General features: G+C 35.8%; 1 long non-coding RNA gene across 1 annotated transcript in view; it reads right to left on the bottom strand.

Annotated features, from left to right (window-relative positions):
• The window catches only part of LOC134153766 (uncharacterized), a 55,176-nt gene extending 40,130 nt beyond the window's left edge, over positions 1-15,046 (bottom strand). The window contains exons 1-3 of the long non-coding RNA XR_009961226.1: positions 14,908-15,046; positions 11,992-12,136; positions 7,996-8,121 (exon numbers count right to left, since the gene is read on the bottom strand). This is a non-coding gene — a long non-coding RNA (uncharacterized LOC134153766). The remainder of the gene's footprint in view (positions 1-7,995; positions 8,122-11,991; positions 12,137-14,907) is intronic.
• Positions 15,047-16,053: the final 1,007 nt, after the last annotated feature.

Below are 16,053 nucleotides of genomic sequence, written 5' to 3'. Positions count from 1 at the left end.
TCCTCTCACACTGGGATGAGTAATTCCATGGAAATGGATCAAATTATGTCAATGTAATTCCACTACAAATGAGAGCAGAATCATGCTCTGTACAGCTATAACTCAATTCCTCTTTAATGATAGTCCATAAGTGTATGTGGAATAAGCAAGTCTTTAATACTCTTCCTTACTACAGAAAATATATGCAGCAGAGGTTCACAGTATTTCTGCATTTTTTGCTGTAAGCCCACATGTCAGCTCTACCTAGACAAGGGTTTTAGCCTCATGACATGAGAGCACAGAACAATGATAACTCAGATATGCTTGGATGTTGGATGTCACAGGCCCTGCAGTCCCAGCACCCACTGCTCCCCATCAGTCCCCTGACAGGTCTACCCCACAGCAGGACGCTGGAGTCTCAGGTTCCTAGATCTATTCTGAATATGCAAATATTACAGAAGTTCCCTGTAGCACTCAAAGTGTCTGGCATAATTTGTTAGTTTTAAAAAGCAAATGTGTGCATTTCTGGGCACGTACAATGACTTCCTTGGGCTGCTCTTCACATCTTAATAAAGTACACTGCATTGTTTTAAATATATAGTCTGCCACGAAGCTTTTGATAATAAGCCGTTAAGTTTGGAAGAATAACAGCAACTACAGCAAGAATGCTAACAATTAATTTAAAATGTTCCTGTCAGCAATTTAAATACAAGTTTTAAAAGTAACTGTGTCTCAAAGCCAGATGTGGCTCCCAGGATAATGCACCCAGCAATTTCTGTTGTATAGTATTACAAGTCTTCCATCTCTTCTTTAGCTACACCAAAACAAGTGATGAAGAAAAGAGAGAGATACAAGAAAGCACATTAATACTTAAAAGCTATTAACATCTATATATTAGCTTGTAGGTAACTTAGTTGATGAAATTTTTGCAGGAAAGTGAATATGGATCTTCCTTCAATAGCTCAAGGCCACAAATTACCGACAGATTGTTCTAACTGATTTGCAGGGGACATATTCCGTTTGTTGATTCCTGACCAAGAGTAAAGGTGTCAGAGAGACCAAAGAAGCCAGAAAATAGCTACCTTGCTATTTACCTTTCTATGGTTCCACAGGAATGCTCTCTGTGAGATTGAGATCTAAGCAGTAAAATACCTTTCGAGAAACACTTTCTTGTGTGTAACCCTAGTCATACATAGATAATGCACGTACTTCCCATCAGGTTGGGGAATGTAGGCAGGTAGAGATGGAATCCAGGAGTAAAGAAATTAATAACATTTATCCCATGTTCATTCACTTCTTTTCATTGCTGGTGAAAGGTAGATAACATTTCAACAAAACCAAGTATTTCACTTGTATCTACCCATCCCCAGCAACAGGCCATGGCGGTGAACTTGTATTACAGATATTCTGACACGACATGGAGGAACAAAACAATAATCTAGAGCACACAAGATTTATCTGTAGTGTAAAGAAATGTAAGAGAATGGTGAATGAGCTGTTCTGTATTCCAGAAACTGTGTGATCACAGAACTTGGGAGTACTATGTAGACTAATTAGAGTCTGAGTCTTGATTAGTACTCAGATTTGATCCAGTGTAAAATGAACAGCCTCCAGAGGGAAATCCTAATGCCACCAAGTGAAATGAATAAATTTCACTGAATAAGTTTCACTGATTTTAGTAGCTTTAGGATTCTGCCTTTTTGACCTGGATGATTTTTGGGCATTCTTGGCAGCTGGATGCTCACATCGATACATACAGTTGCACTACTAAACATAATTTATAACATCAAGGATCAAAATTTTAAATTTGCATATTCCAAGGCAAGTATCTAGATTCCTAATTAAGTCAGTGATCTGATTTAGTCATTGAGTATTTGCTAAGTTATTATAAATAATCTATTAGTAGAAACTTTGCATTCTCTACACTGCTTTGTACATTGTTACACTTAGATTTCAGTGATTATCTTGGTAGTTTGTTTTGAACAGATATAGAGAGAAATATCCATATGTTCAGTGCTTACAATGAGAAAAAAATTACAAAACATTTAGAAATTTTTTGAATAAAGGTCCATGTAAATACAGGTCACTAACATCAGGTACATGTGGCTGGCAGCAAGACTCAGCTTTGCCCCTTCTCCTAAGGCATTTTACTTTTAACTTTCTTATTTAAAAAGCAATATATTAACTTTGGAAAACACTCTTTTGAAGCTGTTGTGATTACAGGAGTTTTTCCCACAATAGCTGCTCCCCTTTATGTCTTTCATTTCAGCTTCCTGCTGGGCTACATGATAAAAGTGATGAGTGAGAATCCAAATAAGCTTGCTAGATGCATCTCATTAAAGAGATGCCTTCTCTACTATGCACATGGGATTGTTTAATAATTAGATAGTACTATCTTTTCTTCTGCTGCTGTATTTTTCTGGTTTACATGTTTTGCCCTAGGGACTGTGAGAACGAGGTAGACAGAAGATAGACTAGAGAAAGAAAAAGCTCTAATTATTACATTAATAGTCAGGAATCCCCTCAGACAAGTCAAGATTTAAAGACAAGTTTCTACCTAGCGTTTACATGGATGCATGTAAAGATGCACAGCAAATGGAAAAAGGTGAAAGGTAGCTTCAGAATAAGCTGGAATAGTTCTTTCTATATTTCAGTAGTAAGTGATAGTGATAACAACTTGATGGTTCAGTAATTCTGATCTACAAAGCCTCTACAGCAGATTGAAAAAGCCATTCAAATACCAAGTAAATCTCAACAAATATCTTGGATGCCATTCTCAGTGTCCCACTCTTTCTGGATCCTTGGCCATATTACTCCAGTCTTGTGAACAGGAAATCTGTCCTGAGAGTGCAAATACCTAAATAATTTATTAAAATTGCAGCCTGAACACTGTTAACTTTCTCAAATTCCTCCTACACTGGACAGAAGACACCCTTCTAGCTTTTTCTTCTTTTCTCTTCTCACTTCATCCCTTCTTACGCTCACCAAGGTTATGTGTAATTTTCACTACTCAGTCTCTTTTACAAAGAAAAGATTGGATTTGGATACAGGATAATCTAATACAATGTTCCTGGTGTGAGGAGAAGCACAGAAAGTTTAAAAGACTACTTTAAGCATAAAAGGAAAATAAGGTCTTGACTAGTATTTATAACTACATTTGAAGACTTGATACAGCAGCGAACCACTGCTGCTGAAAATAGAAAATCCTAGTGTGCAGATGGTTTTAGATGTGCGATATTGCTTCTGTTTGAGACATAAGGTAACACAAGGTATGAAAAATAAACTAGAATCTAATTAAATCTTTTACAGGCAACAATCTTAAAATATGTGATATGAGAAGGCAACTTTAGTTTGAACACTTCAGTGTTACTCAGATGATTGTCATAAATGCCCCAAAAATGATTTGCTGATATCGCCACAATAAGAGGCTAATGTATTTGTACACGAGCTGTGCACTAGTCTGTTCACAGACCTAGCATCATTATTTCACTCTGTGACCTCTCTATACCACTGCTGTGTACTATAAACTAGAGTTTGTTAGACTAACTCTAATTCTCCTTCACTACACTCAGCATCACACTGTTGTGCACTGTAGCCATTTGAGCAGAAATATTCTGTTTCATAGCCAGCAGCACCAGAAGAGATGAGGGTAAGCAAGTCAGCAAGCAAAGAAGTAATATTCTGAGGCCTTTCTTTCCCCATGGAGAATCTGTCTGGACAGCATCTGCCACTGCAATCAAAATAGCTTTGGATTCCCAGATTCTCTGAAGCATGCCAGGAGTAAAGCAGCTTCAAAGTTGCATTCTGGAGACCAAATCTGTGCTTAAACTTGTTGTCTTTGCAAGCCAATCTCAGAATGCAGATGAACAAGTTGTATTTGGCATAGTAGCCCTTTTCCCATAATTTGATTGTCTGTCTGTCTCACAACTCAGCCATGAGGAAGAAAGAGAGAAAGAGAGAAAGAGAAAGAGAAAGAAAAGACTAGGTAATCCATGCAAAAGTGACACTAAAGATTGGAAATGGATATGAGGCAGCAGTTTCTCACTGGAGTTCCTTCTTAACACTAATGAGAACAAGAAGTGCTCCCTTTAGATGACATGCAATTAAGCAAAGCGTTTCTATGCAAGCTAGTACAATGCATATACAAAGCATGGTTTTTAAAGTTAATCGGTGTCCTCTGGATTTTTCTTTATGAAATTTGGAGTAAATTCTGTTAGGAAAACATACAAACACTAAAGATTTTAGGAAATATAAAAGCAATATAAATATACATTCATTTCAGTTTTAATTTTCTGGAACTCCGTTACAGACCATAGGCCTATGAATGGCTGCGGGATGAACAAAATATCACTGTAATGAGTAGATGTAAAAGCTCTTGCGGGAATGTTAGCTGTAAATGCTCTTATAGGAAACTTGGAAAAAAGCTATGAGTTCTTTTGTTATAAAATAGTAATCCTTAACTTTATTTAAGGCCCTTGTCAGGACCTGAAACAAAAGAAATGCATATGCAAAAATTTTGCTAAGGTATATTTGGAAATAAAATACATTTTCATGTTAGAAAGAAAAAGAAACACTGCAGAAAGGGCACATACACACAGAAAAACAAAGCTGGATTATACCTAAAGAAGTGTCATCCTGAAGGCAAAGCTTTTTTGATAATTATTGAATGGAAAGGACTCAGGACATTGAGCAAGGGGATTATCTCCTGTCATTTGATTTTTCTTCCTTCAGAGAAAAAGGATTCAGCATATTATTTGTAAATAAACATCACTGCATCATAGGTGCCCCACTCCACCATCAATTTTTCTTTAAAATACAAACAGCCTTCAAGATCTTGAACTTTGAATCAAAAAGATAATAAAACCAATTATTTAAATATTTGGACTTATCCTCTCAGGTTTTTTTGTGTTAAATTTTATATATATAGCTATAATTTTTAGTTGTTTGCCTTGGAATTTCTTGCCGTCCCGCTGCTCTCTGGATTTAGACAAGTGAGTCAGGAGGTCACAGTCAATAGGCAGCCTTCTCAAATTATGCCACTGCAGCATCAGGTTTTGTACTTGGTTTGGTTTTGGTAGAACATTAAGTGAGAGAGGCTAACAGAGTTTTGGAAATGTTGATGATAAAAGATTTGTAGAACTTTGTTATGAGACAGGCAGATTTTCAGGGGAGCTTGCCTCTCACTAAGACACAAAAGGAAGTTGTTTTCAGAAGTTTTGACAGGTTTTTGTGCTCAGCAGATCTCTGTGATTCAGAGCTGCCACTGTGACCCACAGTGCTAAGTTTTTTAAAATGTGTGCTATTACTCAGATTTTTTAAAGGTGACCCAAAGTATGTCAAAAACATACAGAAAAACTAAGATTAATTAAAAGCCTACAGTAAATAGACAGGAAGACTGAATCTATCAGGAAAAAGGTGATGTCTTTAAGCTATTTCATTATTTTTAAGAAGGAATTTCATCAGCCCTCTAGAGGTGGCAACCTCTAGAGGTGGTTTTCAACAGCCTTTCATCAGTATTTTCCAATGACAGATGTTAAATACAATGTTTTAAGTTTGGCCAGGTCATGTAGTTCACAGAACTGTAATTTAACTGCTTTGTTACTTTGAATGAAGGTTTCTTTTAAGGTTCTGGACTTTACTGAACTAAGTTGAACCTGGGCAATCAGGACAGTAACAGAGGCTATGAACTGAATTAATTTCCATAAAGAAAACATGAACCATTTAAATGGGTAAAAGCTTATAATACGATTGTTGGAATATAATGCAGATATTACCAACTGAATATAAAGCTAGATGGAGCATAAAGTACAGAAAAACAGGCAGATTGATGAAGAAGAAAATGCACAATCAAGAGCTGTTAATGAATAACATGTTAATATTTGAAATAAATCACATTTTAGACGAAGATAAAGTTAGAAAAAGTCACGAAGTGATGAGCTAGAAATCGTGTCACCTCTTGTAATATGGTTAAAGGGTTATTACTCAGAATGGAAATTTGACCACATCCACTGTGCTGGTTAATAGTGATTTTGTTCTCAAATGCAATCTTGACTCATTTGGCTACCACATCCAAATATCGAAACGCACATTCTGTACATTCAAGCATGTATTCAAGCATTCTGTATGCACTAAAGTAGATTTACTAAGCCAGAACAGCTGGAGGATTTATTATTACAGTAGTGACAATTTTATTTATCCTGTCTGACTGTGGTTTACTGTATAGGGCCAGATTCTCAATGGATACAAACCAGCTAAACCAGCTAGCAAATTAATTTACTAGCACAGTTTTTTTTTCCTTTTTTTTTTCAGTATGTTCCTGTTCTCATCATGCTTCCCACAGGAAATACTTCTTTAATTCAATAGTACAGATTCTACTCCAGTCCACGTCGACTAGCCTGTGACTAACCTGTGCTATGGGGACACAATCAGCTATGTTTTTGTGAAGCTTATCAAGATTAGCATGCTGACCTTTTTCTCTTTAATATCTTATCTAATTTCCTGAGTAGATAGGTACCTACCTCTAGTAGGTATTGTTTTTAATTTTAAGATATCACTGTTATCTCTTGCCAGACTAGTATCAGTAAAGATTTGACTGAAGAAATTATTTTGCAATGTAATTTCCCTTTGTATTGCAAGAACCTGAAGTGTCTACTAATTTTTGTTAACATAATTTTAATTTATTAATTATTAACATATTTTAAAATATAGAAAATATTTTACCTCTGGAATAGAAATTTCACTGTTATAAATGGATTACATGTAAACTATTTTAAAATCTACTTATAAGACTTCCAAAAGTGAACTGATGAGAGTAAGAAATTATGTCTAAACTTAAAAAAAAGAAAAATACATAAAAAATGAATTGGACAAAACACAGAGAAATAGAGCTTTGCAAACCTACACCACTTGAAGATCTGGCATCTTTTTAACATATCTGGGAAATCATAGCAGTAAGTGGAATTCAAATGAATAACAAAATCTTCCAAAAGAAATATATTAAAACAGTAGAACACATTTGATTACGCATAAAAGGAAACACGGGAGAGACAAAAATCACCTCTCAGATTAAGAACATGAAAGGAAAAGGAAAGGTCAATTCTTAATGCTATCATTATTCCAAAAAGGATTTAAAATATACATACACATAACCATATATAGCTTATACAGTACCAAGCTACAGAGTATTTAAGCTGAATACTTTTTCTAAAAAGAGTCTGAATTTTCTTCTCCCGGTAAATGTTTAACAGTATTATTTCTGCCACCATTTCTATAAATGCTAAAAAGAACATATTGAAGCAGAGGTATAAACTTGTAGCAGACTGGGACAACAGCTAACACATCTGGACTATGCCTATACAACTCTTCTAAGATATTCCCAAGAGCAGCCCTTGCTCTTTCAATCTTGCTAGAAGCATTTTATTAGGGTCAATTCTGCATGTCCTTAGGGGAATGTAAAGTAGCCCAAATGTGTCCGGATGTAGGATGCCCTTGAGACTACCAGCTATCCTACAACCTCACCTGCATGTGCAGCAAGGCTGCACAAGCTCTGTCCTGTTGCAGGTCTTGTTATATCATGCTGACCCCTATGAAACCACATGCCAGCCATATCTGAGGTCCCAGCCTTTATGGTACACGTAGCATGCACACTCACCTCAAAATAATGGAATATTAGCTAGGTGCTATAGGGGAAGAAAGGTATGGAAAACATAAATTAACTGCAGCTACACACTCTACGCAGAGCAGCATCTCAATGACTGCTGTACTAGCCTGGCACTATGATCCTAGGATAAGAGATGCCATATCCTGCCATCAGCTCAGTATTTTGTCTGATGGTATTACATAGAGGACTGGGGCTGAAATTTCACGAGGTTCTTAATCTTAAATCATAAGAATACACTGTCAACATGGGCCTTAAACTGTTCCAGAAATGCTTAAAGTTAATGTTAAATTAGGGCTGCCATGTGGGCTAGTAGAGGCTGGCGAGAAGGAAAAAGATACAAGAAAAAACACTCCTACCGGCCGACTTTAACATTTTCTTAGATGATAATCCTAATCCAGGATCCAAGGACATCCGTACATATCTGGTTCATTTTTGTGACTACTTCTTTGGCCATCTGTAGAATGATTCATTTCAGCTCAGACCTGGAAGTAAAGGGATTGATTGCCATAGTACATAATGGGAGAAAAAAGAGCATGAGTAAAACAGACTTGCACAACACGGAGAAATTTGTGGTTGTAATTCATGGTTGTCTAACACTGAAATGTCAACCCTGATAAAGGTAAACCCACAAAAAGAGGCCTTAAAAAATAATTTGTGTAAGTTCTGTGTTGGAGAAGTATGATGTCCCAGGCAGCTTTTAAGGGAGACTGAAACAGAAAGAGGAATTCAAAAAATAAGTACAAGAGCGGTGGTAGGAATTGTTCAAACCCTGGAAAGGAAATGGAGGTTTCTTCTGAGTTTTAGGGGTACAGAATCTATCTTTTCCTTTGTGCTCACATACGTATAATTCTATCCTCTAATGAGGGTAGAAAAACCCTCATTGCAAAGGATATCCATGGAAAGAAACTTACTGTGGATAAAACAGAGTAGAAAGCTGTGTAGAACTAGCAGAATAAGCTGGACCCTTCATTGACCCTTCATGAATTTTTTTCACTCTCAAAAGACACTGCCTTGACACATAAGACTATCAGCAGGTGTTTTAGTTGCGTGAGAAATTTAATGCAATGGAAGTAATTTTAAAAAATAGAAGTGAAATCCCCTGAAGTTTTTTTGATACACTGTTCACATTGTCAAAAGGTCATACTAAGCAGTCAAATCATGTGAAAATTTCAGAGACGGATATAGCTATTTAAAATTAGAAGATACTCCAAAACTGCAGAATGAAAAAAAAAAAAAAAAAAAAAAAGTCTCACTCTACTCCATCATAGTTATATCAACACTGCTTAGACTGCCTGGTGTTCTCAATTTTGCATTTACTTTCACCATGAAAAGCTATGCTTAGCTAGGTACCTTATACTGAAAATCTCCCATCTTCTTAAGTTTTGAGAAACTTTTTAAAGACAGGAAGAGGTTAGGTATGGGTCTCTTCTAAGATAATTTTATTTGAAACTTCTAGTAAGAAGATGGTTTACTTTTCCAATCTGAATCATACTGAGATCCTCTAGTATTACTATGCTTCTGTTCCCATAACATAACAAATACGGGGTTTCCCATTCCTCACTCTTTGGAAAGGTAGAGGAAGCAGAGAAGGTTCATTTTTGTTGCTCTTTTGTATGCCATTTTTTGTTCTTTTTATTCTGTTGACAGACAGGCACTAGGACCACACATTTAAACTCTTACTTTTTTTCCATTTGGATCTAGTTTTACAGATTTTACAATAGGTAGAGTCAGAATCCATCAGAACCCGGTCTTGCACAATAAGCTAAACACTGTTTTTAGGAATATTGAAACATACCTTTCTGCTTTAAAGATCAGAGTGGAGATGTGTTGGGTATGAGAAGCTGGGTAAGCTGACAGAGGGCAAAGGCAGAAATAGCTCTTTTCTCCAACAGCAGGCCTGCAAAGCCTCACATAATCTTCCAAAACTGATCAATGGACCACTTCTAGTAGTCCTTATTCTGAAGTTCTACAAAGTTCTAATAATCTATCTTTATACCTACATGTACACCTACATGTCAGCAGGTATACCTACATGGAGGTACACTCACTTTACATCCCTATAGCTCCCTTCACCTGATCCTCTGGTCCCCAGAATGCCTTCTAATTTCTCCTAGCACAGGCTCATTGATCTCATCCTGCGACTACTGCAAATGTAATAACATTTAATTTTTCCTGCACCCCCTTCACTAAGATTCTATAAAATGCTTTATTTATGGGAGCTGTGACTATTAATCAATATTGTATTCAGAAGGTCAGTGATTTTTTAAAAATGCGAAAACAATTAAGTTGAGGCATACTGAACAGCCATCTTAGGCTGTAACTGTGACATAAGGTAGAAAACATTTTATGGATTGCTTTTTTACATGTGTAGTACAGGAAACAGTAGTGTTGAAACACATTGAATCATACTTTTAAAGCAATTTAAATTTTATCAAAAAGGACAAACTTTATCAGGTGTGAAGGGCTTAGCTCAGCATCAAAGGGATCAGTACTAGGCCTATGCTGTTATATCTGACTGTTCAGGCAATGAAAAAGCTCATTTGGATATGTAACACTGACATAAACAGGAGATTTGCTAAACTGTGTCATTAAAAATTTCACAATCCATAAAACTTTGTATGTTTAACAGAATTTAATATCTTTTAATAAAATTTTATATTTCAGCATATAATTGCATATATAGACTTAACGCAACATCTTTTTTGTATATTGTAGTGACTTCTATTATCCTCTCAACAAATATAATTTAAATTATACTAATGAAATAACAGCATGACAAGCGTGATAAATTTTAAGACCTGCATATCAAGAGGACCCTATTTTGAAAACAACACATAACTGTAAAAAACGTAGTTTATGGACAGAAAAAAAAATAAATTATTCATTTTTTACTTAATTTGGCTCTAAAGAAAATAACACACAACTGATAGCTTTATACAAAACCTATTCACCAGCCAATTTGTTTTTATGCTGAAAGATAAAGGAACCATCATAAAAGACTAAAGTCATGGACGGGGCATTTTTTGTTAATCCAGAAAAGGGATAAAAGCAAATGCAAATGAAAAGAGGAGGTCCAGTTATTATAAAAGACATTTTAATTTTAAAATAGAATCTGTATTATCACTGCTTACCACTCCAACAATCAGCAGAGCTCCTGTGGTAGCAGAATTGGTAAGAAGGCTGAAGGTCGCAAATCATGTGCTTTAACATGCTATCAGTTTTCCTGGCTCATTGTCAAGTATTACCTGCAAATCTTAAACTGGATAGGAATTTACTCTCTGCCTGCATTCTATTAATTATCTAATAACTCTTTTGCGGCTAGTCTTCGTGAAGTAACAACACTTCTCAGCAACATATTCTGTTAATTTTTAAGGAATGCCTAGTGCCCAGAGATCAAAATGTATCAGGTTATTCCCATCATCATGTAACATTAACCAGTTACACAAGATTCAGAGGTTCAATCATAGAGACTGAGTAGCCAGTAACTACTCACAGCCAGAGCAGTTAAGCACTAAAATAGGTTACCCAGAGAGGCTGTAGCCTCCATTCTCAGGAATAGTCAAAACTCAAGTGAACAAAAAACAGTAATTAGTTTTTCACACAAAGTTACACCTTTTCTTACCTCTTTTCTGATTTTCAACCAGACTGCAAAATGAACTAGCATGCTTAAATTATGATTTAAAAATGTTTAGGGAGCATTTGACTCAGCTAATCCTTGGTCTCTACAGAGTTGATGTCTGTGTTTGTGAAGGTCGCTCCAGAAAGCCTTTATAGTCATTAAAGAGAATTTTTAAGATGTTATTCATCTGACCTATCTAGATGCCTGCTGTAGATTTATAGAAATTGTACCTTAGCAATGCCTATTTCTCTGAGTACAAAGGAAATTTAGGCGATTATCTCAGATGTAGACTTATACCTGACATCTTAAGCAAGGAGAGATGAATATTATGCTAGATTCATAAGTACAAAGTTGCAATCCAAACAGCGCTTTTCAGCTTCCAGCTGGACTTGGATCTGACTACATATACTAGGTGCCTTTCTGTCTGACCTGAAAGCTCTTGAGGTGCCTGCAGTATTTTGCAGATCACACACTAAGCAACTAAGCAAACCATCCAGCTAGGCAACATGGTGCCCAAATTCCCAAGATATGAGTACTACTGGAATATTTTTGTTGTGAATATTCCTTATTTTACATAAATGCAGTTTAAAGGAGTTTGGCAGTGAGAAAGGGAAGTTTTTACCTTGATAGAAGTGTTTATTATCCTCTATAGTTTAGATGGAAAAGATATCACATAAATTTTCTGCCTCTTAGGCATATCTGGAGTAATGCCAGAAAAGAAGATACAGCTTACCAGAGCCCTGTGGAGAATGGGACTGCTGATATGAACATGTCGAACTGGATAGAAGGTTCTCAGAGTGCTTCTGAGTGCCCTGTAGAGGCAGGGACATTTCAAGGTCCTTCCCAAGCATTAGGACACTATGAGAAGTTCCTGGGAACTGGGTAAGAAAAACAAAAATGTTTTGATATTATTTTTTCCTAAAATTACTTTTCAAAATTCCCTCTGAAGTTCTAATTTAGAGTAAAAACTATAAACAGGAAAAAAGCTTTTACAGTGTCTGTTAAGGAAACCACTCTCCGAATGCTTCTTCTGTTGTCAGAATGGTACGAATAATGGTTCATCACCCTTGCTCTCATTTTCTCAATTTTGAATGTGTACTTAGTATTATCTGTGAGAAAGGGGCAAGCTAGCATATCATTTCTGTACATAGGAAAGATGTACTAATGTCATCATAACAGTGGAACATAGCACAGTGATCTCTAAGCCAGAGCTGGTAGGGCTACATAAGTTAATGCCAACCACACAGAGATATTAGTTGATCTTTCTGACATATATATGATCCTTTCAATTCCCAAATTAATTCAATTGCCTTGGCTCTGATGTCTCTTTGGCTCTCTCAGTAGTGTGGTATATCATCAGGACATCATATTTGCAAGGAAGAACTAACTGAGCTAGCTCAAGTAACTCTAGCAATAAAAACATAAGCTTCAAAAATTGTCTCAGGACTTCACATTCTTCCTTGAGCATCTGTAGACCCATGCCACTTTATCTTCAGCACTGTAGTTACCTCGGGTAGTTAGACTAAATTTAGATTAGGTATATCATCATTTCTTGTAATCAAATCTCCTGATCGGTGTGTGATTCACACCTCAAATACAGAGAAAGGTGATCTTCAGAACAAGAATGTTAAACTGGCATTATCTTTACTACAAATTCTTTTAAATAGTTTAATTAAGAGTAATGAATTTTTTTCTGTAATTTTATTTCAGTAAAACAAGTTAACAATTACTATATCTGTGTGTTTGCATGTCATAGCCAGTATTGCCAGTATTCATCAACATAGCAAATTTCCATTGATTTCTATAGGCATTTCTGATGCAAAAGGAATAGAAGATCAAGTAGTGCAGCTTTCATAGGTCATTTTTTAAAGCATTTTTATCATTTCTTCTGCCATTTATGTTTTATTTTGAGTACTAACATAATTGGAAAGTTTAGGAATTAATTGTATGCCAGAACATAAAGTCTCATATCTGTAAAGTGTCATTGTGAATCTCTTTCTGATAATCTCTAATTGTGTTGGTCATAACACAAAAGGATCACCATATGTTGAAGCAAACCATGCAGACATGTTCCCACCCCCAGAAGGGGCAAATCTACTTCTGAATATCATAAAATAATTCTCTGTACAGGAAATAATTATCTCACTGCAGCACTTACTGCAGTAGATACAGCCTTTGTTTCCTTTGCTCAGCAATTCTTATTGAACGTGCTGAGTCAAATAGCATGCAGAGGTTTGGGGTTTTTGAAATTAGTATTCTTTCCTTTGTATATCTTTGAAATTCAATGTACCATAAAAGATTGAATCTTTCATTTAAACATTGTCTTTGAAAGTCATTTTGTTTACAGAAACTGAAGTATTTTTCTTTAATACAATGAATCCAGGTGCCCCAGAGTTGAATAAAAGCCTTACTATTTTCTTTTTTGAAAATGAAATTTTTCAGTGACAGATGGTATAAAGTGAAGCAATACTGGCCAGAAGAAAACCTTTCATTTGGAAGAAATGGACATTTTAGGAGGAAGCTATACTCTATGCCTGGGTAATTTTTCTTACCCCTTTCCCTCTGTTAGGATTTTATGATACTGAGCACTTTGGGAAAAGGTGCTGAACACTAAGAAATAAAGTTGGAAATATATTCTCATGTCTTGCTCTGTGTGACATATTATTTTCTCCTCAAATTATATTTAGAAATTCATACCACAGTAAATCCTTATTTTATTTGTGGAAGGAATTAAATAGTCTGCCCTGTCAGAATTCCCTGTGTTTGTATTTGTACCCCTTGCCCCTCATCCTGTCACTGGGCACTAAGTCCACCAGACACCAAACCCTTGTGACCATGTAAATACGATAGGACATTCTTTTACCTCCCTTCAAAAGTGATATGCTAAAATGCGCATTTGTGAGTTCAAGTCTGGGATTAAGTACCACAAACTGTGATTTCTGACATGCAGAAAGGCCAACTAGATGGCACATGATATCTGAGAATTAAAGTTTCTTTTTTATCTTCACACTTAATTGCTGACAAGTCTTTCTTATGTTTTTTAAAATGCAGAAGAGTTCAAGTACATTCAAATATATATAAACCCTTGAAGAAATATTGCAAACTTGTTTTACTTACAAGCACTTTCAGCCCTTTTTTCTGAGAAATAGCATGGCAGAATCTGTTCCTGTACAGGAAAACAGCATAACCAGGAAATACTCATGTCCCGGACTCGAAGTCCTCACTACTTTGCTCTGTTTCATGTGTGAAGACACAGTGTGCCATCCTCCTGGGTTGACTCAGTATCTCAGAGTTCAACACGGGCACAAGTTTTAACAAAACTGTGTGTGAACATAAAATAGTTCAGGGCACTCTGGGGACTTACAGAGCATGTGAAATTATCCTTTAGGCATAGCAGCTCTAGCAAAACTGATGTACTGCTTAGAAGTTGTGAGTCTTAAGAGAGAAGTACGGACCTTTACTAGATTAAACACTACCACTTGCAAGAAAAGGGCAAGAGAACTTAGACAGACAGCTCACAGTACACAAATGGCTTGAACAGCTAAGAATGAATTCCAGAGTAGAAATTAAATTCCCCAAAACCCTGTGAAGGTACTGCCACAACAGAGGACCATAATAAGATGTTGCCAGTATTTTCAATGATACTTACCTTGCATCTCTCTGTGTTAAAGAGGTAGGAGAAATAGCACTTCCAGGTAAATAAGTAATAGGAGATGCAAGAAAAACACTGAAAATCTGTTAATGAACAGTTTATTTCTTGCAGTGTTAGGGATCCTTTTTTTTCTCTCAGAAGACTGAAAGAATAAAAGTGAAATTAAAGGTTCATTAACATGACTAATTAATTTTGTCTTTTATTCTTCACTTCACATTTTTAACCTATCAACATTCATAATTAGGTTGAGGGTCCTTCACTTTTTAATGGAATGGAAAAATATGAGGAAGAACTCATTCTGATCAGACATAACCATTATTTCTAATATGCAATATATCAACTTTTCAGCTAATTATACTATGGGAATTATCATGCTTCTTGCTATTGAAATTAAGAAATCATTTGATAACTCATCTTTTCATAAGTTATTGAGGTTTCAGGACATTTGTTTCTCTTAATTAGGCTATTTAAGTAGTGGATAAGATTTGCTAGCTGAATACAAAAATCCTTTTGACTCGAAAAGAATTAATTGTACTTTAATGATTATTTTAACTTTTCAACAGTCTTAGGGTCTGAAGACACATATACCAATTATATGCCAATTATCTCCTTCATGTGATGTGCCTTAAGGAGACTTTATTTTAACCATTATCTCTTCTCAAATCTTATTACCATGGCTAAAATTCTGTTCTAGTTCATAGTGGGGTTCAAGTAGTTTTTTTCTTAATCTATGAACTCTGAATGGTTACATTCTTCATTTCTAAATTACTCTGTGAATAAAGCCAAGGATTGTGGCATCAGAACCAGATGAGGTCAGAACAAATTTTTGCAGTTCCAGCAAGAAGCACAAACTGAAATTTCTAATCGGAATCCATCTTTGACAGCAGAGCTTTCTAAGCCTTGCTATTTGACGGTATCCGGCCACTTTTGAGAGTAAGTGCACTGACAGGACCAGCTGAATTCTTGCATGACAAGATAAAAGCTTTTGTCATCAGCAGTGAACAGTTACTGTAAATGTAAATTGCCTGGGATATGTGAAGTATAATTTTAAGAGAAGATATAAACTAAATTAGACAAAACAGGAGTCAGATCCTTCTGAGTGCTAACCTGTATCCCTGCTTTTAAGACACTGTTGCCAGTATT

Source organism: Rhea pennata, chromosome Z, assembly GCF_028389875.1.
Source record: "Rhea pennata isolate bPtePen1 chromosome Z, bPtePen1.pri, whole genome shotgun sequence".
Taxonomy (NCBI): domain Eukaryota; kingdom Metazoa; phylum Chordata; class Aves; order Rheiformes; family Rheidae; genus Rhea; species Rhea pennata.
This window is presented reverse-complemented; position numbering and strand designations above follow the sequence as displayed.